A 26,415-nucleotide genomic window follows, 5' to 3' on the forward strand; every position below is an offset into this window, starting at 1 on the left:
GTTGGATGTTGAAATGGTAGTACTTGAATATGGAATGGAGTTCGAATATTTGTTCGGAGTCCCGGATGAGATCCCGGACATCACGAGGAGTTCCGAAATGGTCCGGAGAATAAGATTCATATATAGGATGTCATTTTATGTGAATTAAAATGTCGCGGAAGGTTCTATGGAAAGTTCTAGAAGGTTCTAGAAAAGTCCGGAAGAAACCACCAAGGAAGGTGGAATCCACATGGGACTCCACCTCCATGGACGGCCAACCCTAGTGGGGGAGGAGTCCCAAGTGGACTCCCCCTTAGGGGGCCGGCCACCCCCCCATATGGGAGGTGGAACTCCCACCTCTAGTGGGAGTCCTAGCTTGGCTAGGTTTCCCCTCCATATGGAAGGTTTTTGGTTCGGGTCTTATTCGAAGACTTGGAGACCAACTCTTGGGGTTCCACCTATATATAGAGGGCCAAGGGGGAGGGGGCCGGCCACCTAAAACACCACCAAGGTGGCCGCACCCCATAGTGGCCGGCGCCCCCCTCTCCCCAAACCCTAGCCGCCCCGCTCCTCCACTTCCCGCACGCTTAGCGAAGCTCCGCCGGACTTCTCCACCACCACCGACACCACGCCGTCGTGCTGTCGGATTCAAGAGGAGCTACTACTTCCGCTGCCCGCTGGAACGGGGAGGTGGACGTCGTCTTCATCAACAACCGAACGTGTGACCGAGTACGGAGGTGCTGCCCGTTCGTGGCGCCGTAACCGATCGTGATCAAGATCTTCTACGCGCTTTGCAAGCGGCAAGTGAACATCTACCGCAGCAACAAGAGCCTCCTCTTGTAGGCTTTGGAATCTCTTCAAGGGTGAGACTCGATAAACCCCTCGTTGCTACCGTCTTCTAGATTGCATCTTGGCTTGGATTGCGTGTTCGCGGTAGGAAATTTTTTGTTTTCTATGCAACGTTATCCTATAGTGGTATCAGAGCCGTGTCTATGCATAGATGGTTGCACGAGTAGAACACAATGTTTTTGTGGGCGTTGATGCTCTTGTTATCTTTAGTTTGAGTACTTTGCATCTTTGTGGCATAGTGGGATGAAGCGGCTCGGACTAACTTTACATGACCGCGTTCATGAGACTTGTTCCTCGTTCGACATGCAACTTGTATTGCATAAGAGGCTTTATGGTGTCTGTCTCTCCTACTATAGTGAAGATTCAATTTACTCTTCTATTGAAAACATTAGTATCAACGTTGTGGTTCATGTTCGTAGGTAGATTAGATCTCTCTCGAAAACCCTAAACCACGTAAAATATGCAAACCAAATTAGAGATGTCTAACTTGTTTTTGCAGGGTTTGGTGATGTGATATGGCCATAATGTGATGATGAATATGTATGAGATGATCATTATTGTATTGTGGCAACCGGCAGGAGCCTTATGGTTGTCTTTAAATTTCATGTTGAGTTGTATTTCAAAGTAGTTGTAATAGTTGCTACATGGAGGACAATCATGAAGACGACGCCATTGACCTTGACGCTACGCCGACGATGATGGAGATCATGCCCGAAGATGATGGAGATCATGTTCGTGCTTTGGAGATGAAGATCAAAGGCACAAAGACAAAAGGGCCATATCATATCACATATGAACTGCATGTGATGTTAATCATTTTATGCATCTTATTTTGCTTAGATCGCGACGGTAGCATTATAAGATGATCCCTCACTAAAATCTCAAGATAATAAAGTGTTCATCCTTAGTAGCACCGTTACCAAGTCTTATCGTTTCGAAGCATCTTGTGATGATCGGGTGTGATAGATTCAATAAGTATATACAACGGGTGCAAGACAGTTTTGCACATGCGGATACTAAGGTGGCCTTGACGAGCCTAGCATGTACAGACATGGTCTCGGAACACGTGATACCGAAAGGTAGAGCATGAATCATATGGTTGATATGATGAACACTTTGAGTGTTCGCCATTGAAATCACACATTTTCTCGTGATGATCGGGTTTAGGTGTGGTGGATTTGGTTCGTGTGATCACTAAGACAATGCGAGGGATATTGTTTTGAGTGGGAGTTCACCTAGATATTTAATTATGTTGAATTAAAATTTGAACTCAATTTGTCATAAACTTAGTCTAAACTTTTGCAAATATATGTTGTAGAGATGGCGTCCCCAATCAATTTTAATCAGTTCCTAGAGAAAGAGAAACTTAAGAGCAACGGTAGCAACTTCACCGACTGGTTCCGTCATGTGAGGATCTTCCTCTCTGGCGGAAATCTGCAATATGTGCTTGATGCACCGCTAGGTGACCCTCCTGCAGAAACTGAAACCGATGAACTAAAAGCTGTTTACGAGACTCGGAAAATACGGTACTCTCAAGTTCAGTGTGCCATCCTATGCAGTCTGGAATCCGATCTTCAAAAACGTTTTGAGCACCACGATCCTCATGAGTTGATGAAAGAGCTGAAAGCTATTTTTGAGACTCATGCGGCCGTGGAATGCTATGAAGCATCGTAACAATTCTTCAGCTGCATGATGGAAGAAGGCAGCTCCGTTAGTGAGCACATGCTCGCCATGACCGGGCATGCGAAGAAACTCAGTGACTTGGGAATAGTGATTCCTAACAGACTGGGGATTAATCGTGTCCTTCAATCACTGCCACCAAGTTACAAGAACTTTGTGATGAACTACAATATGCAGAACATGAACAAGGAGTTACCTGAACTCTTTGGCATGCTAAAAGCTGCTGAGATTGAGATCAAGAAAGAGCACCAAGTGTTGATGGTCAACAAGACCACCAGTTTCAAGAAACAGGGCAAGTCTAAGGGAAAATTCAAGAAGGGTGGCAAGAAAGCTGCCACGCCTCCTGTGAAACCTAAGAACGGCCCTAAGCCTGATGCTGAGTGCTATTATCGCAAGGAGAAGGGACACCGGAAGCGTAATTGCTCCAAGTATCCGGCTGATCTGAAGAGCGGCCTTGTCAAGAAGAAGAAAGAAGGTATATCCGATATACATGTTATAGATGTTCATTTCACCGGTTCTCGTTCTAGTACACAGGTATTTGATACTGGTTCGGTTGCTCATATTTGTAACTCGAAACAGGAACTAAAGAATAAACGACAACTGCTGAAAGATGAAGTGACGATGCGCGTTGGAAACGGATTCAAGGTCAATGTGATCGCAGTCGGCACACTTCCTCTGCATCTACCTTCGGGATTAGTTTTAAGCCTAAATAATTGTTATTATGTACCTGCGTTGAGCATGAACATTATATCTGGATCTTGTTTAATGCAAGACGGTTATTCATTCAAGTCTGAGAATAATGGTTGTTCTATTTTTATGAATAATATCTTTTATGGTCGAGCACCACAAAAGAATGGCTTATTTCTGTTAGATATCGATAGTAGTGATACGCATATACATAACATAGATGCTAAGCGAATTAAATTGAATGATAATTCTACTTATATGTGGTAATCGCTGCCTTGGTCATATTGGAGTGAAACGCATGAAGAAACTCCATACTGATGGATTACTTGAATCACTTGACTTTGAGTCACTTGATAGATGCGAAGCATGTCTAATGGGAAAAATGACAAAGACTCCATTTTCTGGTATGATGGAGCGAGCTACTGACTTATTAGAAATCATACATACCGATGTATGTGGACCAATGAGCGTAGCATCGCACGGTGGTTATCGTTATGTTCTAACCTTCACAGATGATCTGAGTAGATATGGGTATATCTATTTCATGAAACATAAATCCGAAACTTTCGAGAAGTTTAAGGAATTCCAAAGTGAAGTAGAAAATCAACGTAACAAGAAGATCAAATTTCTACGATTCGATCGTGGAGGTGAATACCTGAGTTATGAGTTTGGCATGCATTTAAAGAAATGCGGAATACTTTCACAATTGACACCGCCAGGAACACCTCAACGTAACGGTGTGTCCGAACGTCGTAATCGAACTCTCTTAGATATGGTTCGTTCTATGATGTCTCTTACTGATTTGCCGTTATCATTTTGGAGTTATGCATTAGAGACAGCCGCATTCACTTTAAATAGTGCACCATCAAAATCCGTAGAAACGACACCGTATGAATTATGGTTTAATAAGAAACCTAAGCTGTCGTTCCTGAAAGTTTGGGGTTGCGAAGCCTATGTAAAGAAGTTACAACCGGACAAGCTAGAACCCAAAGCGGAGAAATGCATCTTCATAGGATACCCTAAGGAAACTATAGGGTATACTTTCTATCTCAAATCCGAAGGCAAAATCTTTGTTGCTAAGAACGGAACCTTTCTTGAGAAAGAATTTCTCACTAAAGAAGTGACTGGAAGAAAAGTAGAACTCGATGAGATTGATGAATCTATACTCGTTGATCAGAGTAGCGCGAGCATCGAAGTTGTACTGTATCGCCTCGCACCGGCAATAGAGGAAGCTAATGATAATGATCATGAAACTTCGAACGAGGAAACCATCTGAACCTCAGATCGACAAGGGAACGTACCACTCCTGATTGGTATGATCCTTGTCTAAATGTCATGATTGTGGATAACAATGATGAGGACCCTACGACGTATGAAGAAGCGATGATGAGCCCAGATTCCAACAAATGGCAAGAAGCCATGAAATCCGAAATGGGATCCATGTATGATAACAAAGTATGGACTTTGGTAGACTTACCTGATAGCCGAAAGGCTGTCGAAAATAAATGGATCTTCAAGAGAAAAACTGATGCTGATGGTAATATTACTGTCTATAAAGCTCGACTTGTCGCAAAGGGTTTCCGACAAATTCAAGGAGTTGACTACGATGAGACTTTCTCACCTGTAGCGAAGCTAAAATCTGTGAGGATTTTGTTAGCAATAGCTGCATTTTTCGATTATGAGATTTGGCAGATGGATGTCAAAACGGCGTTCCTTAATGGAGACATTGAGGAAGAGTTGTATATGGTACAACCTAAATGTTTTGTCGATCCTAAAAATGCTGACAAAGTATGCAAACTTCAGCGTTCAATCTATGGACTGAAGCAAGCATCAAGAAGTTGGAACCGACGCTTTGATAAGGTGATCAAAGACTTCGGGTTTATACAGTGTCATGGAGAGGCCTGTATTTACAAGAAATTGAGTGGGAGCTCTGTAGCATTCCTGATATTATATGTAGATGACATATTGTTGATCGGGAATGATATAGAACTATTAAGCAGTGTTAAAGGTTATTTGAATAATAGTTTTTCAATGAAAGACCTTGGTGAAGCATCGTATATATTAGGCATCAAGATTTATAGAGATAGATCAAGACGCCTAATAGGGCTATCACAGAGTACATATCTGGACAAGATTCTAAAGAAGTTTAGAATGGACGACTGTAAGAAAGGGTTCTTACCTATGTTACCAGGCAAAGTCTTGAGTAAGACTCAAGGACCGGCTACGGCAGAAGAAAGAGAAAGGATGAGTAAAATCCCCTATGCCTCGGCAGTAGGATCTATCATGTATGCAGTGCTATGTACTAGACCGGATATAGCACATGATGTTAGTTTGACTAGCAGATATCAAAGTGATCCAGGAATGGAACACTGGACAGCGGTCAAGAATATCCTGAAGTACTTGAAAATAACTAAGGATATGTTTCTTTGTTATGGAGGTGACCAAGAGCTCGTTGCAAGTGGTTACACCGATGCAAGTTGGAACACTGATCCTGATGACTCTAAGTCACAATCTGCAGGTACGTGTTTATATTGAATGGTGCTGCGATAAGCTGGGCAAGCTCGAAGGTGCACGGTGGCGAAGTCTTCAATGTAATCAGAGTACATAGCGGCTTGAGGCTTCATCAAGCGGTATGGATGAAGAGGTTCATTGTAGAGCTCGGTGTGGTTCCTAGTGCATTGGACCCATTAATCATTTACTGTGATAACATGGGTGCCATCGCCAATGCACAAGAGCCAAGGTCACACAAGAGGCTGAAGCATATCAAGCTGCGTTACCGCTCGATTCGCGAGTACATCGAAGATGGAGAAGTAAAGATTTGCAAAGTACACACTGATCTGAATGTAGCAGATCCGTTGACTAAAGCTCTCCCTAGGGCAAAGCATGACCAACATTAATGCCATGGGTGTTAGGTATATTACAATGTAATCTAGATTATTGACTCTAGTGCAAGTGGGAGACTGAAGGAGATATGCCCTAGAGGCAATAATAAAGTGGTTATTATTTATATCTTTATGTTTATGATAAATGTTTATATATCATGCTATAATTGTATTAACCGAAACATTAGTACATGTGTGATATGTAGACAACAAGAAGTCCCTAGTATGCCTCTTAAACTAGCTTGTTGATTAATGGATGATTAGTTTCATAATCATGAACATTGGATGTTATTAATAACAAGGTTATGTCATTGTATGAATGATGTAATGGACACACCCAATTAAGCGTAGCATAAGATCTCGTCATTAAGTTATTTGCTATAAGCTTTCGATACATAGTTACCTAGTCCTTATGACCATGAGATCATGTAAATCACTTATACCAGAAAGGTACTTTGATTACACCAAACACCACTGCGTAAATGGGTGGCTATAAAGGTGGGCTTAAGTATCCGGAAAGTATGAGTTGAGGCATATGGATCAACAGTGGGATTTGTCCATCCCGATGACGGATAGATATACTCTGGGCCCTCTCGGTGGAATGTCGTCTAATGTCTTGCAAGCATATGAATAAGTTCATAAGAGACCACATACCACGTGCATTTAGTAAAGAGTACTTGTCAGGAGACGAGGTTGAACAAGGTATAGAGTGATACCGAAGATCAAACCTCGGACAAGTAAAATATCGCGTGACAAAGGGAATTGGTATTGTATCTGAATGGTTCATTCGATCACTAAAGTCATCGTTGAATATGTGGGAGCCATTATGGATCTCCAGATCCCGCTATTGGTTATTGGTCGGAGTGAGTACTCAACCATGTCCGCATAGTTCACGAACCGTAGGGTGACACACTTAAAGTTGGATGTTGAAATGGTAGTACTTGAATATGGAATGGAGTTCGAATATTTGTTCGGAGTCCCGGATGAGATCCCGGACATCACGAGGAGTTCCGGAATGGTCCGGAGAATAAGATTCATATATAGGATGTCATTTTATGTGAATTGAAATGTCGCGGAAGGTTCTATGGAAAGTTCTAGAAGGTTCTAGAAAAGTCCGGAAGAAACCACCAAGGAAGGTGGAATCCACATGGGACTCCACCTCCATGGCCGGCCAACCCTAGTGGGGGAGGAGTCCCAAGTGGACTCCCCCTTAGGGGGCCGGCCACCCCCCCATATGGGAGGTGGAACTCCCACCTCTAGTGGGAGTCCTAGCTTGGCTAGGTTTCCCCTCCATATGGAAGGTTTTTGGTTCGGGTCTTATTCGAAGACTTGGAGACCAACTCTTGGGGTTCCACCTATATATAGAGGGCCAAGGGGGAGGGGGCCGGCCACCTAAAACATCACCAAGGTGGCCGCACCCCATAGTGGCCGGCGCCCCCCTCTCCCCAAACCCTAGCCGCCCCGCTCCTCCACTTCCCGCACGCTTAGCGAAGCTCCGCCGGACTTCTCCACCACCACCGACACCACGCCGTCGTGCTGTCGGATTCAAGAGGAGCTACTACTTCCTGTGCCCGCTGGAACGGGGAGGTGGACGTCGTCTTCATCAACAACCGAACGTGTGACCGAGTACGGAGGTGCTGCCCGTTCGTGGCGCCGGAACCGATCGTGATCAAGATCTTCTACGCGCTTTTGCAAGCGGCAAGTGAACGTCTACTGCAGCAACAAGAGCCTCCTCTTGTAGGCTTTGGAATCTCTTCAAGGGTGAGACTCGATAAACCCCTCGTTGCTACCGTCTTCTAGATTGCATCTTGGCTTGGATTGCGTGTTCGCGGTAGGAAATTTTTTGTTTTCTATGCAACGTTATCCTACAATGAGATCTGCAAATAACTACACAAAACATGGCTAAAGAAACACCGCGATCTAACGGGCCAGCGTACTAACCAAGCTGCGGCGGGGTGGACAGGGGCGGCAACTTGCATTCCAGCGGCGGCGAACGCGGGAGACGATGAGTCGACCCTGTTTCAGTAGAAGCGGGCGTTAGTGAAGCAGATCTGGTTGGCTGGCAAGGGATTCGGTGAAGTTGATACAACCGATGCACCGAGGTAGTCGGTGGAATAGATCGGCTTCTGTGGAGGGGAGGGCGCGGTGAAGTAGACACGGTTCCGTTGGAGAGGATCCGGTGCGTCGACAGGAAAGGCGTTGATTGCTACACTGTGGATGAGGTCAGCGGTGAAGCAGATCCGTCGGTGGCGAGGTCGGCGGTGAAGCAGATCCGTCGGTGGCGAGGTCAGCGGTGAAGCAGATCCGTCGGTGGCGAGGGCGGCGGGGGAGCAGATCAGGTGGGTGGACAGCCAACACGATCAAGGCTACGCTGTGGAGGAGTATGCCGGCGGCGAAGCAGATCTAGTAGTACTGTAGAGAGTCAGAGCTTTGGCGTGTGAGAGTATTTTTGAGCTAATGGGGCGAATGGTTGGTGGGTGGGTGTGGGACTGTGGGGAGGGTTTGGGATCTAGGCAAGATATTTCATTGTTACCGAATGAGCCCTCCATGGTCGGTGGGTTGTAGCTTCTGGACCAGGGTTAAAAGGGTAAAACTGGTCACAGGATTTTCGAATGGATGCGGCGGGATGATTTGGCGCGCGTCCGAAATTTTCAGTTTCAAGCTACGAGCAGAACGACAAAAATAATGTTCTTCCCCAGGGAGCTCTCATTTCTTCCTCTTCTCTTTCTCTCTCGAGTCTCTCCCACTCCCCTGGCTCCTCTCCCCCTTCTCTCCGGCAGCCTCGCCGGCCGGAGACGAGGCCGACTTCTCTCTGTATATCGTACACCCTCCGAACTAAATTAATTGATTCAACTTTCCTTAGACGTTTATGTATCTCGAGTAAAAACATGTGTGGATACATCCATATTTAGATAAGCAAAGTTGAGTCAGTTAATTTGGATCCGAGGGAGTTCATGTTGTTGTAAGCTTAGATCCAGTGTTTCCCATGAGCAGAATGGCGCAATGGAGTCGGGGATCTCGTCATCGGCTTCAGATCTGACCTACGGTGGATCTGGCGGATCTTGCCGGCCAAACCCCGATCTGGTGCCATCAAGGTGATGGCGCTAACGGTGAGGCTTGCTTTGGTCAGTGCTTCAGATCTGGTCAATGGGGAAGTCAAGCTGCTAACGTTCACAAGCTCGGGGCATACGACGGCGTCATCCGTCTTGCCCGTGAACATCTTGGCCTTTCAGCGGCCTTTCTCAGAGCCAATGTGTCGTTGCTGAGGCCCTTCTTCTCCTTTGTCCTGGCGACTACCGGCGACACCGTCCCAAGTGGTGCATCCCCGGCGACGGAGTTGCTGGAAAGGATGCGGAGCAGAGATCTGATGTGCGGTCCAGAAGGACTCGATTGATTTTCTTCTATATGTTTTGGGGTCCTTTTTGTAAAGTTGCATGTCCTATTAGTTATTGTCTAGTTCTCTTGGACCTCTATGTAATTTTTTGGACTAGTTTCCATTTGCACCGATAAACTTGAATTTTGACAAGTTCACGGGAAAAAAATTCCTTTGCACATATGGCCTATCATGTATGAACATTCTTGAGTTTTAAACTATATGTAATGGCCAGCACTTGCGCAAGGGGCTCGTCTAGTGCGCACTAGTTTCCATTAGCACCGATAAATTTGAATCTTGACAAGTTCTTGGAAGAAAAAATTGATTCACATATAGCCTATCATGTATGAACATTATTTGGATTCAAACTATACATAGATGGCCAACACGTGTAAGAGGGGGTCCTCTAATGTGCACTAGTTTCCATTAGCACTGATAAATTTGAATCTTTACAAGTTCTCGAAAAAAATTGCTTCACACATATGCCCTATCATGTATGAACATTATTGGGATTCATATTATATATAGATGGCCAACACTTGTGCAAGGGGTCCTCTAATTCTTGGGGATTTCAATCTATCTATCTCTCTCGATCTATCGTTGGTGGCCAGAACAACACACATATGCATGCACTTTATGCGCAAAGGCGCGGGTGCCTCTAATAATTCATGTGTGTGCGTATATTTGAACATATTCTTGGGGATTTCAATCTCTATCTCTCGATCTATATATCATTGGTGGACAAGAAACACACTTATATATATACGCATGCACTTTATGCGCAAAGGCGCGGGTGCCTCTAATAATGTGTGTGTGCACTCGATCGATGATCCCTAAACCTTAAACCCTAAAACCCTAATCCCTAATTATACCCTAAACATACACCCTAAACACTAAACCCTAGACCCTAAACCCTAAACACTACTCCATATACCCTAAACACTAGACCCTAAACCCTAAACCCCAACCCTTCACCCTGAACCCTAAACCCTAAACCATAAACCCTAAATATATTTCAATCTCTCTCTAGATCTATATATCTTTGGTGGCCAAGAAACTTACTTATATATATATACGCATGCACTTTATGCGCAAAGGCGTGGGTGCCTCTAATAATTAATGTGTGTGTGCACTCGATCGATGATCCCCAAACCTTAAACCCTAAAACCCTAATCCCTAATTATACCCTAACCGTACACCCTAAACACCCTAAACACTAAACCCTAAACCCTAGACCTTAAACCCTAAACCCTAAACACTAAAGCCTAAACCCTAACCCTAGACCCTAAACCCTAAACACGTACTAAACCCTAAACCCTAAACCCTAGACCCTAAACCCTAATTAACCCTAACCCTAACCCTAAACCCTAGCTAGCTAACCCTAAAACCTAAACCCTAATTAAACACTACATATATATATAGGCCAACGACACTTAATTGCGCATCAAGCAGGCGACCAAATAATTAGTGCTGATAAATTAATTAACTTGAATCTTGACAAGTTCTCTCGAATGAAAACACATTTGATTAAGTTGCCTCATAATATATATACAATTAGTGTGCATGCGCGCATGGCATACCATGGACATATCATTCGTGCATATATATATCTCAATATATATCTGAACATATTCTTGGGGATATATATATATATTTCAATCTCTCTCTCGATCTATATATGTCGTTGGTGGCCAAGAAACACACTTATTATATATATACGCATGCACTTTATGCGCAAAGGCGCGGGTGCCTCTAATAATGTGTCTGTGCACTAGCTCGATCGATGATCCCTAAACCTTAAACCCTAAAACCCTAATCCATGATCCCTAATTATACCTTAAACGTACACCCTAAACACTAAACCCTAAACCCTAGACCCTAAACCCTAAACCCCAAACCCCAAACCCTAAACCCTAAACCCTAATTAATTAACCTTAACCCTAACCCTACCCCTAAAACCCTAGCTAGCTAATCCTAAATCCTAAACCCTAATTAAACCCTACATATATATAGGCCAACGACACTAAATTGCGCATCAAGCAGGCGACCAACTAATTAGCGTTGCTAAATTAATTAACTTGAATCTTGACAAGTTCTCTCGAGTGAAAACACATTTGATTAAGTTGCCTCATAATATATATACAATTAGTGTGCATGCGCGCATGGCATACCTTGCACATATCATTTGTGCATATATTTCAATATATATCTGAACATATTCTTGGGGATAAATATATATATTTCAATCTTTCTCTCTCGATCTATATATATATCGTTGGTGGACAAGAAACACACTTATATATATACGCATGCACTTTATGCGCAAAGGCGCGGGTGCCTCTAATAATGTGTGTGTGCACTCGATCGATGATCCCTAAACCTTAAACCCTAAAACCCTAATCCCTAATTATACCCTAAACATACACCCTAAACACCCTAAACACTAAACCCTAGACCCTAAACCCTAAACACTACTCCATATACCCTAAACCCTAAACACTCGACCCTAAACCCTAAACCCCAACCCTTGACACTGAACCCTAAACCCTAAACCATAAACCCTAAATATATTTCAATCTCTCTCTAGATCTATATATCTTTGGTGGCCAAGAAACTTACTTATATATATATATACGCATGCACTTTATGTGCAAAGGCGTGGGTGCCTCTAATAATTAATGTGTGTGTGCACTCGATCGATGATCCCTAAACCTTAAACCCTAAAACCCTAATCCATGATCCCTAATTATACCTTAAACGTACACCCTAAACACCCTAAACACTAATAAACCCTAAACCCTAGACCCTAAACCCTAAACCCCAAACCCCAAACCCCAAACCCTAAACCCTAATTAATTAACCTTAACCCTAACCCTACCCCTAAAACCCTAGCTAGCTAATCCTAAATCCTAAACCCTAATTAAACCCTACATATATATAGGCCAACGACACTAAATTGCGCATCAAGCAGACGACCAACTAATTAGCGCTGCTAAATTAATTAACTTGAATCTTGACAAGTTCTCTCGAATGAAAACACATTTGATTAAGTTGCCTCATAATATATATACAATTAGTGTGCATGCGCGCATGGCATACCTTGCACATATCATTTGTGCATATATTTCAATATATATCTGAACATATTCTTGGGGATAAATATATATATTTCAATCTTTCTCTCTCGATCTATATATATATCGTTGGTGGCCAAAAAACACACTTATATATACGCATGCACTTTATGCGCAAAGGCGCGGGTGCCTCTAATAATGTGTGTGTGCAATCGATCGATGATCCCTAAACCTTAAACCCTAAAACCCTAATCCCTAATTATACCCTAAACGTACACCCTAAACACCCTAAACACTAAACCCTAAACCCTAGACCCTAAACCCTAAACACTACACCCTAAACCCTAAACCCTAACCCTAGACCCTAAACCCTAATTAAACACTAAATCCCAAACCCCAAACCCTAAACCCTAAACCCTAGACCCTAAACCCTAATTAATTAACCTTAACCCTAACCCTAACCCTAAAACCCTAGCTAGCTAATCCTAAACCCTAAACCCTAATTAAACCCTACATATATATATATATAGGGCAACGACACTAAATTGCGCATTAAGCAGGCAACCAACTAATTAGCGCCAATAAATTAATTAACTTTGTTGAATCTTGACAAGTTCTCTCGAATGAAAACACATTTGATTAAGTTGCCTCATAATATATATACAATTAGTGTGCATGCGTGCATGGCATACCTTGCACATATCATTCGTGCATATATTTCAATATATATATGAACATATTCTTGGGGATAAATAAATATATTTCAATCTTTCTCTCTCGATCTATATATATATCGTTGGTGGCCAAAAAACACACTTATATATACGCATGCACTTTATGCGCAAAGGCGCGGGTGCCTCTAATAATGTGTGTGTGCACTCGATCGATGATCCCTAAACCTTAAACCCTAAAACCCTAATCCCTAATTATACCCTAAACGTACACCCTAAACACCCTAAACACTAGACCCTAAACCCTAAACACTACACCCTAAACCCTAAACCCTAAACCCTAACCCTAGACCCTAAACCCTAATTAAACACTAAACCCCAAACCCCAAACCCTAAACCCTAAACCCTAAACCCTAAACCCTAATTAATTAACCTTAACCCTAACCCTAACCCTAAAACCCTAGCTAGCTAATCCTAAACCCTAAACCCTAATTAAACCTTACATATATATATATATATATATATATATATATATGCCAACGACACTAAATTGCGCATCAACTAGGTGACCAACTAATTAGCGCTAATAAATTAATTAACTTGTTGAATCTTGACAAGTTCTCTCGAATGAAAACACATTTGATTAAGTTGCCTCATAATATATATACAATTAGTGTGCATGCGCGCATGGCATACCTTGCACATATGATCATTCGTGCATATATTTCAATATATATATGAACATATTCTTGGGGATAAATATATATATTTCAATCTTTCTCTCTCGATCTATATATATATCGTAGGTGGCCAAAAAACACACTTATATATACGCATGCACTTTATGCTCAAAGGCGCGGGTGCCTCTAATAATGTGTGTGTGCACTCGATCGATGATCCCTAAACCTTAAACCCTAAAACCCTAATCCCTAATCCCTAATTATACCCTAAACGTACACCCTAAATTAACACCCTAAACAATAAACCCTAAACCCCTAGACCCTAAACCCTAAACACTACACCCTAAACCCTAAACCCTAACCCTAAACCCCAACCCCAAACCCTGCTAAACCCTAAACCCTAGGCCCTAAACCCTAATTAATTAACCTTAACCCTAACCCTAAATCCCTAGCTAGCTAACCCTAAACCCTAAACCCTAATTAAACCCTACATATATATATATATAGGCCAACGACACTTAATTAATTGCGCCTCAAGCAGGCGACCAACTAATTAGCTAGCGCGCTGATAAATTAATTAACTTGAATCTTGACAAGTTCTCTCGAATGAAAACACATTTGATTAAGTTGCCTCATAATATATATACAATTAGTGTGCATGCGCGCATGGCATACGTACCTTGCACATATCATTTGTGCATATATTTCAATATATATCTGAACATTTTTCTTGGGGATAAATATATATATTTCAATATTTCTCTCTCGATCTATATATATATCGTTGGTGGCCAAAAAACACACTTATATATATACGCATGCACTTTATGCGCAAAGGCGCGGGTGCCTCTAATAATGTGTGTGTGCACTCGATCGATGATCCCTAAACCTTAAACCCTAAAACCCTAATCCCTAATCCCTAATTATACCCTAAACGTACACCCTAAATTAACACCCTAAACACTAAACCCTAAACCCTAAACCCTAAACCCTACACCCTAAACCCTAACCCTAGACCCTAAACACTAAACACTAAACCCCAAACCCCAAACCCTAAACCCTAAACCCTAGACCCTAAACTCTAATTAATTAACCTTAACCCTAACCCTAACCCTAAAACCCTAGCTAGCTAATCCTAAACCCTAAACCCTAATTAAACCCTACATATATATATAGGCCAACGACACTTAATTGCGCATCAAGCAAGCGACCAACTAATTAGCGCTGATAAATTAATTAACTTGAATCTTGATAAGTTCTCTCGAATGAAAACATATTTGATTAAGTTGCCTCATAATATATATATAATTAGTGTGCATGAGCGCATGGCATACCTTGCACATATCATTCGTGCATATATTTCAATATATATCTGAACATATTCTTGGGGATAAATATATATAGTTCAATCTCTTTCTCTCTTGATCTATATATATATCGTTGGTGGCCAAAAAACACACTTATATATACGCATGCACTTTATGCGCAAAGGCGCGGGTGCCTCTCTAATAATGTGTGTGTACACTCGATCGATGATCCCTAAATCTTAAACCCTAAAACCCTAATCCCTAATCCCTAATTATACCCTAAACATACACCCCCTAAACACCCTAAACACTAAACCCTAAACCCTAAAGCCCTAAACACTAAACCCTAAACACTAAACCCTAAACCCTAAACCTAACCCTAACCCCTAGCTAACCCTAAACCCTACATATATAGGCAAACGACACTTAATTGCGCATCAAGCAGGCGACCAACTAATTAGCGCTAATAAATTAATTAACTTGATTCATGCATATATTTCAATATATTTTTGAACATATTCTTGGGGATATATATATATATTTAAATCTCTCTGTTATCTCGATCTATATATCGTTGGTGTCCAAGAAACACACTTATATATATACGCATGCACTTTATGCGCAAAGGCGCGGGTGCCTCTAATAATGTGTGTGTGCACTCGATCGTTGATCCCTAAACCTTAAACCCTAAAACCCTAATCCCTAATCCCTAATTATACCCTAAACGTACACCCTAAACACCCTAAACACTAGACCCTAAACCCTAGACCATAAACCCTAAATGTACACCCTAAACACCCTAAACACTAAACCCTAAACCCTAGACCCTAAACCCTAGACCGTAAACCCTAACCCTAAAACCCTAGCTAGCTAACCCTAAACCCTAATTAAACCCTACATATATATATATAGGCCAACGACACTTAATTGCTCATCAAGTAGGCGACCAATTAACTAATTAGTGCTGATAAATTAATTAACTTGATTTTTGACAAGTTCTCGATCTCCAATGAAAACACATTTGATTAAGTTGTCTCATAATATATATAATTAGTGTGCATGTGCGCATGGCATACCTTGCATATCATTCGTGCATATATTTCAATACATGTTTGAAGATATTCTTGGGGATATATATATTTCAATCTCTCTCTCTCTCGATCTATATATCGTTGGTGGCCAAGAAACACACTTATATATATACACATGTACTTTAATTTATTTGCCTCACAATATATATAATAAATATGCATGCATGGCCTAACCATGTATGCTTATATATGTGTTTAATTTGGAGATTTCAATCGCTCTCTCGCCGCTCTCTCGTTGGTGGCCAACAACACACACATGCACTTTGTGCGCAAAGGCATGTGCCTCTAATAATGTGTGCGCAGTCGATCGGTCTAGTTTTGATTAATCATAGCACACAAATATAGAAGTTGTATTTGAATCCACACAACCCTAATCTAAAACACATAGCCCCTAACATGGCCTAATTAACTGACCCCTTCTCTCTAGCTAATTAGTGGAAATTGCACAAAATCAAAAGGGGTCCCTCACTAATTATACATATATATCTAGATTGTGATAAATTTTTGCCCCATATTTGGTGGATGGGTGCATCTTGGCATGTAAAACAATTAATGTTTGCAAATGGCGTTGTCAAAATTTATGTACAAATGATTTCTTTCCATCCAAAGTGCATAAAATGGGAGTTTTAATGAAGAAGGTACAAATAAAACAGCTCAACATGCCTCCACACCCCGATTTTCACAGGAAGTAGAGCATATTTAAAGGATAATTCCAGAGTTTTACTATTTTTCAAGCAACTTTGCTAATTTCCACCCACTCACATGACTTTATGTCGATTTAACGAAAATAGGGCGAATTTAAACTAGATGGGCGGGATAGTTTGAATTGTGCGCGCGGCAAAGGGAATCGCCTATTCCTCAACCTTGTGCACGGCAAATTACACACGCAACTCCATTAAACACCACCTACCGGGCGGCCCGGCCGGATGACCCCCCACCCACCGCTACACAACTTATCCCCGTCCGTGCGAAGAGCTTCCCCTCCCCGTCCCGTCCGTGCGAAGAAGAAGCTTCCCCTCCCCGTCGTTCTTCTCGAGATGCACCGGCGGTCAAGTTGATCCACGGTAGGGTTGCTATCTCTAGCTCAATCATGCATCAGGCAAGACGGCCTAACGATTTATATTTTCTTGATGCTGCTAAAAAAATCGTCAGTATGCTCGAACTAACTGGCACTTTATAGTTTTCCGCTCGATTTGTCCTCGATCAATTTGTTCATTTGCGTGGGCATATAGAGTCAGTTCTGCACTCGATCCGTTAATTTGCTGAAATGTCATGGCAGAGATTTGTACACGATCTGTTTGCTAAAATGTCGATGGGCATTTTTTGTTTTGTACTCGACATGATTGCTGAAATGCATAATCATGTACTAGTATAGTTTTGTACTCGATGGATATACATTTCCTACTTCGCCTTAAATTAATCACCAACCATTGTATCTCATAATTAAACAGTTGGACAGAACTTGGATACTGCATGGACACTTATGTTCCCCTTCATATATAAATGGTGTTCAACCCTTTATGGGGTTTATTAGAGCTCATGAAGGTCACGACCTGGACGTGTATTGCCCGCGCTGCACATGTATGAATGGTGAGAAGAGGCCTCACCATGTAGTGGAAGATCATTTACACATTTTTGGGATGGACCGCACATATGTTAGGTGGGTTTATCATGGTGAACCACATAATGATCCTTCAGCGGGAGAAGCAGATCTTGCTCACACTGTATGTGTGTTGGCATATGTAGTTAATTATTTATATTGATGCTGCCGCTGTTTCGATCAATAGTTTGCATTGCTGTGCAAGTTCTGTACTCAAATTTAACTTGTTGCAGATGGATGGACGGGAAGGAGAGAAAAAGCGCTTGCTTCAGGAACCGGGTTTCAGCTCTGGGACATGTGCTGTGCCAGATGAGAAGGTAAATATGTAAAAAGGCATTTGTTCAGGTTGCATCCCTTAGATGTTTGTCTAATCTGTTGATGTACTAATTGCAGAAGCATAGAGTTGAAGAGGTCTCTCAGTTTGATGGGAGATTTGAAGATGAATCTCAGTTTGATGCACCTGTGGATGGTACTGATGATGGGCCTTTCATAGACGAAGGCCCTGCACCTGAGATTATCCAGCCTACAGAAGGAGGCCGTGGACCGAGTACACAGCTTTGCGTTGAAGTGGATGCACGCCAGAGATCATCGATGGCGTCCGAGTAGTCTCAAGACCACCCAGCCCTGATGCACCTGTGGATGGTACTGATGACGAGCCTTTCATAGACGAAGGTCCTGCACCTGAGATTATCCAGCCTACAGAAGGAGGCCGTGGACCGAGTACACAGCTTTGCGTTGAAGCGGATGCACGCCGGAGATCATCGGGGCGTCCCGGTAGTCTCGGGACCACCTAGCCACGATGCAAAATGTTGAGCTACTTTATGATTCGTACTCTTATGTTCTGGTGCTGTAGTATGTACTATCTTTGTTATGATTTGTACGCCTTTGGCGCTAGAACTATAATTAAGCATTCAGTGGATGATCGCGTTGCAAAATTTGACACCCACACAATCAGTTCATCGTATGAGTAGTAGCACAATTACTTCTACAGCCAGTCCTACCAGCGCATTAATTAGTAGCATGAAACACTTTCAGGCACTCCCCTCTGATTCATATTAATTGACTCAATTTTGTCTAGATATGGATGTATCTAGATGCATTTGTTAACTAGACTAACAAACTTGAGTCAGTTAATATGAATCGGTGTAAACCGCCCAAGTCCTCCAGCAGCTAGTTTATTGACTCTGGACTCCAAGCCTCTCGCGGCAAGCCATCGACGAAGCTTTGACCAGATCTTGGCCCGCTTTTTTTTTGTGAATAGCAAAGCTTTGACCAGTTCCTCTCGGGATACAGCACGCCGGTGAGCTTGCACGGTTGCCATGAGCACTTTCCGGCGGAACTTCCTCTGCAGCGCCCTCAAGCCGCCGCTGCGAGACAAAGATGCAAGGCCTCGAGGTGGACGGAGCAGACCCGAACTTCCGTGGATCTCAGGGCGGGGGGTCCGCCTCATCCGGGAACGATCTCCAGCGGGTTAACGAGGACATGCATGGCGGCCAGGGGATTTGGTTTTTTTTTTGTTGTTGTTTGAGCTTGGGATTTGGGGTTTTTTCGGATAGGGGAGGAGGAACCGAGGAAGAGGAAGGAACAGCCCGCGTGCTTGGCGCGTGGCAGTGTGCTTGAATTTCGATTTTTTGTGAAATGTTTCATTTCCCCGCTACAATTCGGGGGTTTTCTTGACGCGCCAATGCGTCCCGCCGAGGTTCAAGTGAATTTGGGGTGCCACACTATGGGCCCCAGTTTCAGTGAGACATGTAATGACTAGTCACTTCAGTAAGTTCACTGTGTAATAAAATATGTTACCCCTCCCCTTTATGTAGCCCCCTTTGTCTCTCTCGATCGAGTGCCGACAGCCGACGAATGCAAGCCGCTAGCTCGATCCCCTCCTTTCGCCTCCACCGTCCAGGCATCCAGCTTGGAGGGGCAAGCTGCATCTAGACCAAGCGGATTAGGTAGTACTAGTAATGCTCTTTCCTTTCTCGAGATCGGTTCTTTTTTCCTCACCTCGATATCTTGCGCATCTACTATTTCCTATTCTGGGCGAAGGGGTGTCTTTCTGGTCACCCTCGCGCTGGGAGTGATTGATGGGGGTGGGGGCGGGGGCTACCTTTGCTTGGATTGGGGTGTTCTTCCTTTATTTGTCGACATTTGCAACCTTTGTAGTTTCTGCAGATCCTCAATGTATCTTTTGTCAGCTTGTACAGGAAAGGAAATACCTCGGTTGTGGTGGTGGGGGCAATGGAGCGTAAGGCCACCACGCATGTGGGCAGTTGGCTGAGCCTGAGCTGCGTACCCACCCGCAGCAAAGGTGTACTGTTTGCTTATCCACTCTGTCTGTCTGCATCCTCAATCTGTTCCTGTTCTGGAAGATGCTTAAAGTAGCACATGTCTTCAGCTGTTTGTGCATAAAGCCTCTGTGACACCATGCTCTATATTCTATGTATCAGGTTGGTACCTCCAGGTTCCGTGCTGAGGCTATGGGGAACGAGAATAGCGCCCCACCTGCTGGCAGAGGAGCATGGCCCAATCTGCAAGACAAGAAGCGAAATGCCATCGCCGAGCTGGGCAGGGACCGCCGAGGGGTAATTTTTTTTAACCAACTTACCATGATGTAGTCTGAATCTGATACTCCCTCAGATCCAAATTAATTGACTCAACTATCTATAGATACGGATGTATCTAGATGTGTTTTTAGCTCTAGATACTACTACCTCCATCCCAAAGCTTAGGGATTATATTATTTTTAGAAAGTCAAACTATACCATGTTTGACTAAGCTTTTACCAAAAATCATTAACATGCAAAATACAAAATTAATATCATTAAATAGGTTGTGAAATATATTTTCATACTCAGATCTACACAATATTATATTTGTTGATAGAATGTTCTAAAATTTTGGTCAAACTTTACTTGTTTTGATTTCTCAAAAATAAATAAGCCTTAAGCTTTGGGATGGAGGTATCTAGACAAAGCTGAGTCAACTGGAGTAGTTTTTTTTGTCTGCCCATAGCTAGTGTTCATGGTGCAAAAGGCTAAGAGCATCCACTATATGCATCAGTCTATCTCATACAGTAATTCAATATCACTGCTGAGGTCTGCCTTTTGTTTTGCTATTCATATGCAGACTGAAACTTTAGGGCCTTTACTCAAAAGGAAGATCAAAGCTTAAGGTGATCAGGCTGCCAGTATGTTGATGCCGCCCCCATCTTCTAAATGCCTCTACAAGCACAAGGCCACGCGCCCGCTAGGTGGTGATCTTTTAATGAATATGGTATATTTTCTTAATCCACAAAACATGCCTTGATATTTGTCTATTTATTGCCGGTTTTTTCTAATGCTTGCCAAAAGTTTACAACAACAACAACAACAACCAAGCCTTTCAGTCCCAAACAAGTTGGGGTAGGCTATAGTTGAAGCCCATAAGATCTCGAAGCCAAAAGTTTAGAAACACCAAATTCGTTTGCTTACAATCATCGTACAGTAATGTTCATCTACTCTCCAGTTCCCCTAACCCAACAAAAAATGATGTTAATTACGATTTTTAGATTAAAAGAGCACCATTAGGCGCTGTTAATTATGATTTTGAGATTAAATGTCATTTGCAATTGCTAATTACAATTTTGAGGCAAATGATTAGTTTAACCTTGATCTGTTCCGCTCTCCATTTTTCCCAACCGAAAAAAATGTAACCATTCCATTCCTCTGAAATGGAACCATTCCTTCCATTCCACGCTGTTTCAGAACCGAACACACCCTTGCATTGTTGTGAACTGTTGTCCATACACAGCCATACCCTTCCACTTACATCCAGCACTATATGCATCAGTCTGTCTCGTAGTCATTCAATATCACTGCTGAGATCTGTTCCCATTCTTATGCAGGCTGAAACTGCTGCGCCTTTACTCAAGTGGATGCAAAATGAGGCTGATGAGGCTGCTGTGAGGACGATGGTGCCGGCACCATCATCCGAAAACCTCTACAAGCACGAGGCCATGGGCCAGCTGGGTGGTGACCTTTTAATGAATCTGGTATATTTTCTTAATCCACATACATGATTTTATTATTATCTGTTTAATTACTGTTGGCTTTGCCTAATGCTTACCAAAAGTTCAGAAACACTGCGTTTGCTTACAATCATCATACACTAATTTTCCACTTTTCAGTCTGTCTCATCCAGTATATAAATTGTTGAGTTCCGTTGGCTTCTTTTGTAATCATTTGCATTGTTGTCAACTGTTGTCTATGCACAACCCTATTCTTCCACTTACATCCCGCACTTTTTGCATCAGTCCATCTCATAGATTTATTAAATATCAATGATGAGTTATGTTGCTATTCATATGCAGGATGAAGCTTCAGGCCTCTACTCAAATGGATAAAAATGATCCCGATGAGGCTCGTGAAGATGATGGTGCCGCCACCATCTTCCGAAAACCTCCTCAAGCACAAGGCCACGGGCCACTGGGTGGTATCCTTATTAAGCGGTATATTTTCTTAATCCTCATACATGATTTGATTTGTCCTGTTTATTGCCGGCTTTGTCTAATTATGCTTACCAATAGTTCGAAACACACACAACCCTATTCTTCCACTTACATCCAGCACTATATGCATCGTTGTCTCATAGATTCATTTTATATATCACTGCTGATGTCTGTTGCTCATCAATTTTCATATGCAGATCGAAACCGTTAAGCCTTCATTGGTCAAAAGGATTGCAACCGTCTTGATGAGGCATCTGCAGAGGCTGCCACCAAGTTACTGTCAGCCCCACCTTCTGGATGCTTATATAAGCTCAAGTCCAAGGACCAGCCGGGCCGTAACCATCCAAGGGTTCGGGTATATTTTCTTAAGCCACATATACATGCCATGATTTATTTCTGATATTATCACCGGCTCTGTCTACTGCTTCTTGGAATTCGGAAACGCCAAATTAGCATGCTTATATTCATCATACACTAAATTTTGACTGTTCAGTTTGTAACATAATGTTATGCACTCGCTTGTCAACATTTGCATTGCTCTGAAATATGCACTTTACACAACCTAATTCTTCCACTTACATTCAGCGCTACGCACCAGTAGTACCTCCCATGTTTCCTTCACCATCCCGATGCCGAGCTTGCGGGAATATGGCGGGCCCATGTACATACCCCGCATATAACACCTCCTATGGCTCTATCTACCTTTCTAATAACTCCTTCACAGAGTTACAGGTATGTATTCTCAGTGGTTTAGCATGAATTGGCATATAGTAAAGTCTTGTTTTTAGTCTTCCTGCTTCTTACATTAGTATCAATTTTCACCTCCAGACTGTACCTTGTGAACTTCGTCCAATGATTAACCAGATGTGTCCGCATGAAGGGTCTTTCACTATGCATGGCAATGGCAAATTGATGAACACCTACACGGTATATGAGGTGTATGTCTACAAGACGCAGGCCATCACATATTTGTATGGATGATACGTCTCCGACGTATCGATAATTTCTTATGTTCCATGCCACATTATTGATGATATCTACATGTTTTATGCATACTTTACATCATATTTATGCATTTTCTGGAACTAACCTATTAACAAGATGCCGAAGAGCCAGCTTGTCGTTTTCTGTTTTTTGGTTTCAGAAATCCTAGTAAGGAAATATTCTCGGAATTGACGAAATCAACGCCCAGGGCCTATTTTCACACGAAGCTTCCAGAAGACCGAAGAGTCAACGAAGTGGGGCCACGAGGCAGCCAGAGGGTAGGGCGGCGCGGCCCAGCCCTTGGTCGCGCCGACCTGTCTCCTGGGCCCCTCGTGTGGCCCCCTGACCTGCCCTTCCGCCTACAAATAGCCTTCGTCGCGAAACCCCCAGTACCGAGAGCCACGATATGGAAAACCTTCCAGAGACGCTGCCGCCAATCCCATCTCGGGGGATTCAGGAGATCGCCCCCGGCACCCTGCCGGAGAGGGAAATCATCTCCCGGAGGACTCTACGCCGCCATGGTCGCCTCCGGAGTGATGTGTGAGTAGTCTACCCCTGGACTATGGGTCCATAGCAGTAGCTAGATGGTTGTCTTCTCCTCATTGTGCTTAATTGTCGGGTCTTGTGAGCTGCCGAACATGATCAAGATCATCTATCTGTAATGCTATATGTTGTGTTTGTTGGGATCCAATGAATAGAGAATACTATGTTATGTTGATTATCAATTTATATCTATGTGTTGTTTATGATCTTGCATGCTCTCCGTTATTAGTAGAGGCTCTGGCCAAGTTTTTGCTAGTAACTCCAAGAGGGGGTATTTATGCTCGATAGTGGGTTCATGTCTCCGTGAATCTGGGGAAGTGACAGAAATCTCTAAGGTTATGGATGTGCTGTTGCCACTAGGGGTAAAACATTGATGCTATGTCCGAGGATGTAGTTATTGATTACATTACGCGCAATACTTAATGCAATTGTCTGTTGTTAGCAACTTAATGCTTTGAAGGGTTAGGATGATAACTTTGAAGGTGGACTTTTTAGGCATAGATGCATGCTGGATAGCGGTCTATGTACTTTGTCGTAATGCCCAATTAAATCTCACTATACTCATCATAATATGTATGTGCATGGTCATGCCCTCTCTATTTGTCAATTGCCCAACTGTAATTTGTTCACCCAACATGCTGTTTATCTTATGGGAGAGACACCTCTAGTGAACTGTGGACCCCGGTCCAATTCTCTATACTGAAATACAATCTACTGCAATACTTGTTCTACTGTTCTCTGCAAACAATCATCATCCACACTATACATCTAATCCTTTGTTACAGCAAGCCGGTGAGATTGACAACCTCGCTGTTTCGTTGGGGCAAAGTACTTGGTTTGTGTTGTGCAGGTTCCACGTTGGCGCCGGAATCCCTGGTGTTGCGCCACACTACATCTCGCCGCCATCAACCTTCACGTGCTTCTTGACTCCTACTGGTTCGATAAACCTTGGTTTCTTACTGAGGGAAACTTGCCGCTGTGCGCATCACACCTTCCTCTTGGGGTTCCCAACGGACCCGTGTCGAACGGAAAGACAATACGTCAACCACGCGCATCAAGCAAAATTTCTGGCGCCGTTGTCGAGGAGATCAAGACACGCTGCAAGGGGAGTCTCCACATCCCAATCTCTTTACTTTGTTTTTGTCTTGCTTAGTTTTATTTACTACTTTGTTTGCTGCACTAAATCAAAATACAAAAAAATTAGTTGCTAGTTTTACTTTATTTGCTATCTTGTTCGCTATATCAAAAACACACAAAAAATTAGTTACTTATATTTGCTTTACTTGTTTCAACATGTTTCCTTTTAATTTTACCGTAAAAGACATGCCGGTAGGACGTGGGTCTATAATTGGGAGAAATAATATAGAAGAATTTTTCAATTATGTTAGTACCGTTGAAGATTTTGAAGATAGACACTTGGTAGAACTTGCTCCTACTTATGAAATTGCTGCTGTTGCTTTAGTTCGCATGTTGGAAACTAAATTTGTTAATCTCAATCCTATAATCCAACACATGTTTCTTACACTCGGTGATATGGAAGAAGGGGAAAAGAAAGATTTTGTTTTAGAAACCCTTCTTAGAGAATTTGGTGGTATAGCAAGAGAGGCTAGAAAGGTCTTTATTAAATATAAGATGCTTGGTTCTTATACCAATTTTGTTAGCCTCCTTGAAAAGATGGACATGGAGAGAGTAAGGTACACTAATAATATTAATGATGGTGGGGAGATCAAAGCACCAATACCATGTAAGCTCCTAGCGATGAATGACGCACTAGAAAATAACTATGCTTGGCTTGTTCCTGAAAATTTGTTTGATGAGAGTAGCAAGCCCAAGACTAATGAAAAGGGAGCCGCTAAAACTTATGTATCCAACATACTATGCATGGTTGAGAAAACTCCACACCCCGCTGTAGATGCACCATCTTTTGATAACACTTGATATACACTTTCTGCGCCTAGCTGAAAGGCGTTAAAGAAAAGCGCTTATGAGAGACAACCCATGTGTTTAATTTGCTACAGTATTTTGTTTTATATTTGAGTCTTGGAAGTTTTTTACTACTGTAGAAATCTCTCCTTATCTTAGTTTAGTGTTTTATTGTGCCAAGTAAAGTCGTTGATAGTAAGGTTCATACTAGATTTGGATTACTGCGCAGAAACAGATTTCTTTGCTGTCACGAATCTGGGCAAAATTCTCTGTAGGTAACTCAGAAAATTATGCCAATTTACGTGAGTGATCCTCAGATATGTACGCAACTTTCATTCAATTTGAGCATTTTCATTTGAGCAAGTCTGGTGCCTCAATAAAATTCGTCATTACGAACTGTTCTGTTTTAACAGATTCTGCCTTTTATTTCGCATTGCCTGTTTTGATATGTTCGATGGATATTTCGATTCCATTGACTTTCAGTAGCTTTGTGCAATGTCCAGAAGTGTTAAGAATGATTTATGTCACCTCTGAACATGTATATTTTGATTGTGCACTAACCCTCTAATGAGTTGTTTTGAGTTTGGTGTGGAGGAAGTTTTCAAGGAT

Source organism: Lolium perenne, chromosome 4 (assembly GCF_019359855.2).
Source record: "Lolium perenne isolate Kyuss_39 chromosome 4, Kyuss_2.0, whole genome shotgun sequence".
NCBI classification, from domain to species: Eukaryota; Viridiplantae; Streptophyta; class Magnoliopsida; order Poales; family Poaceae; genus Lolium; species Lolium perenne.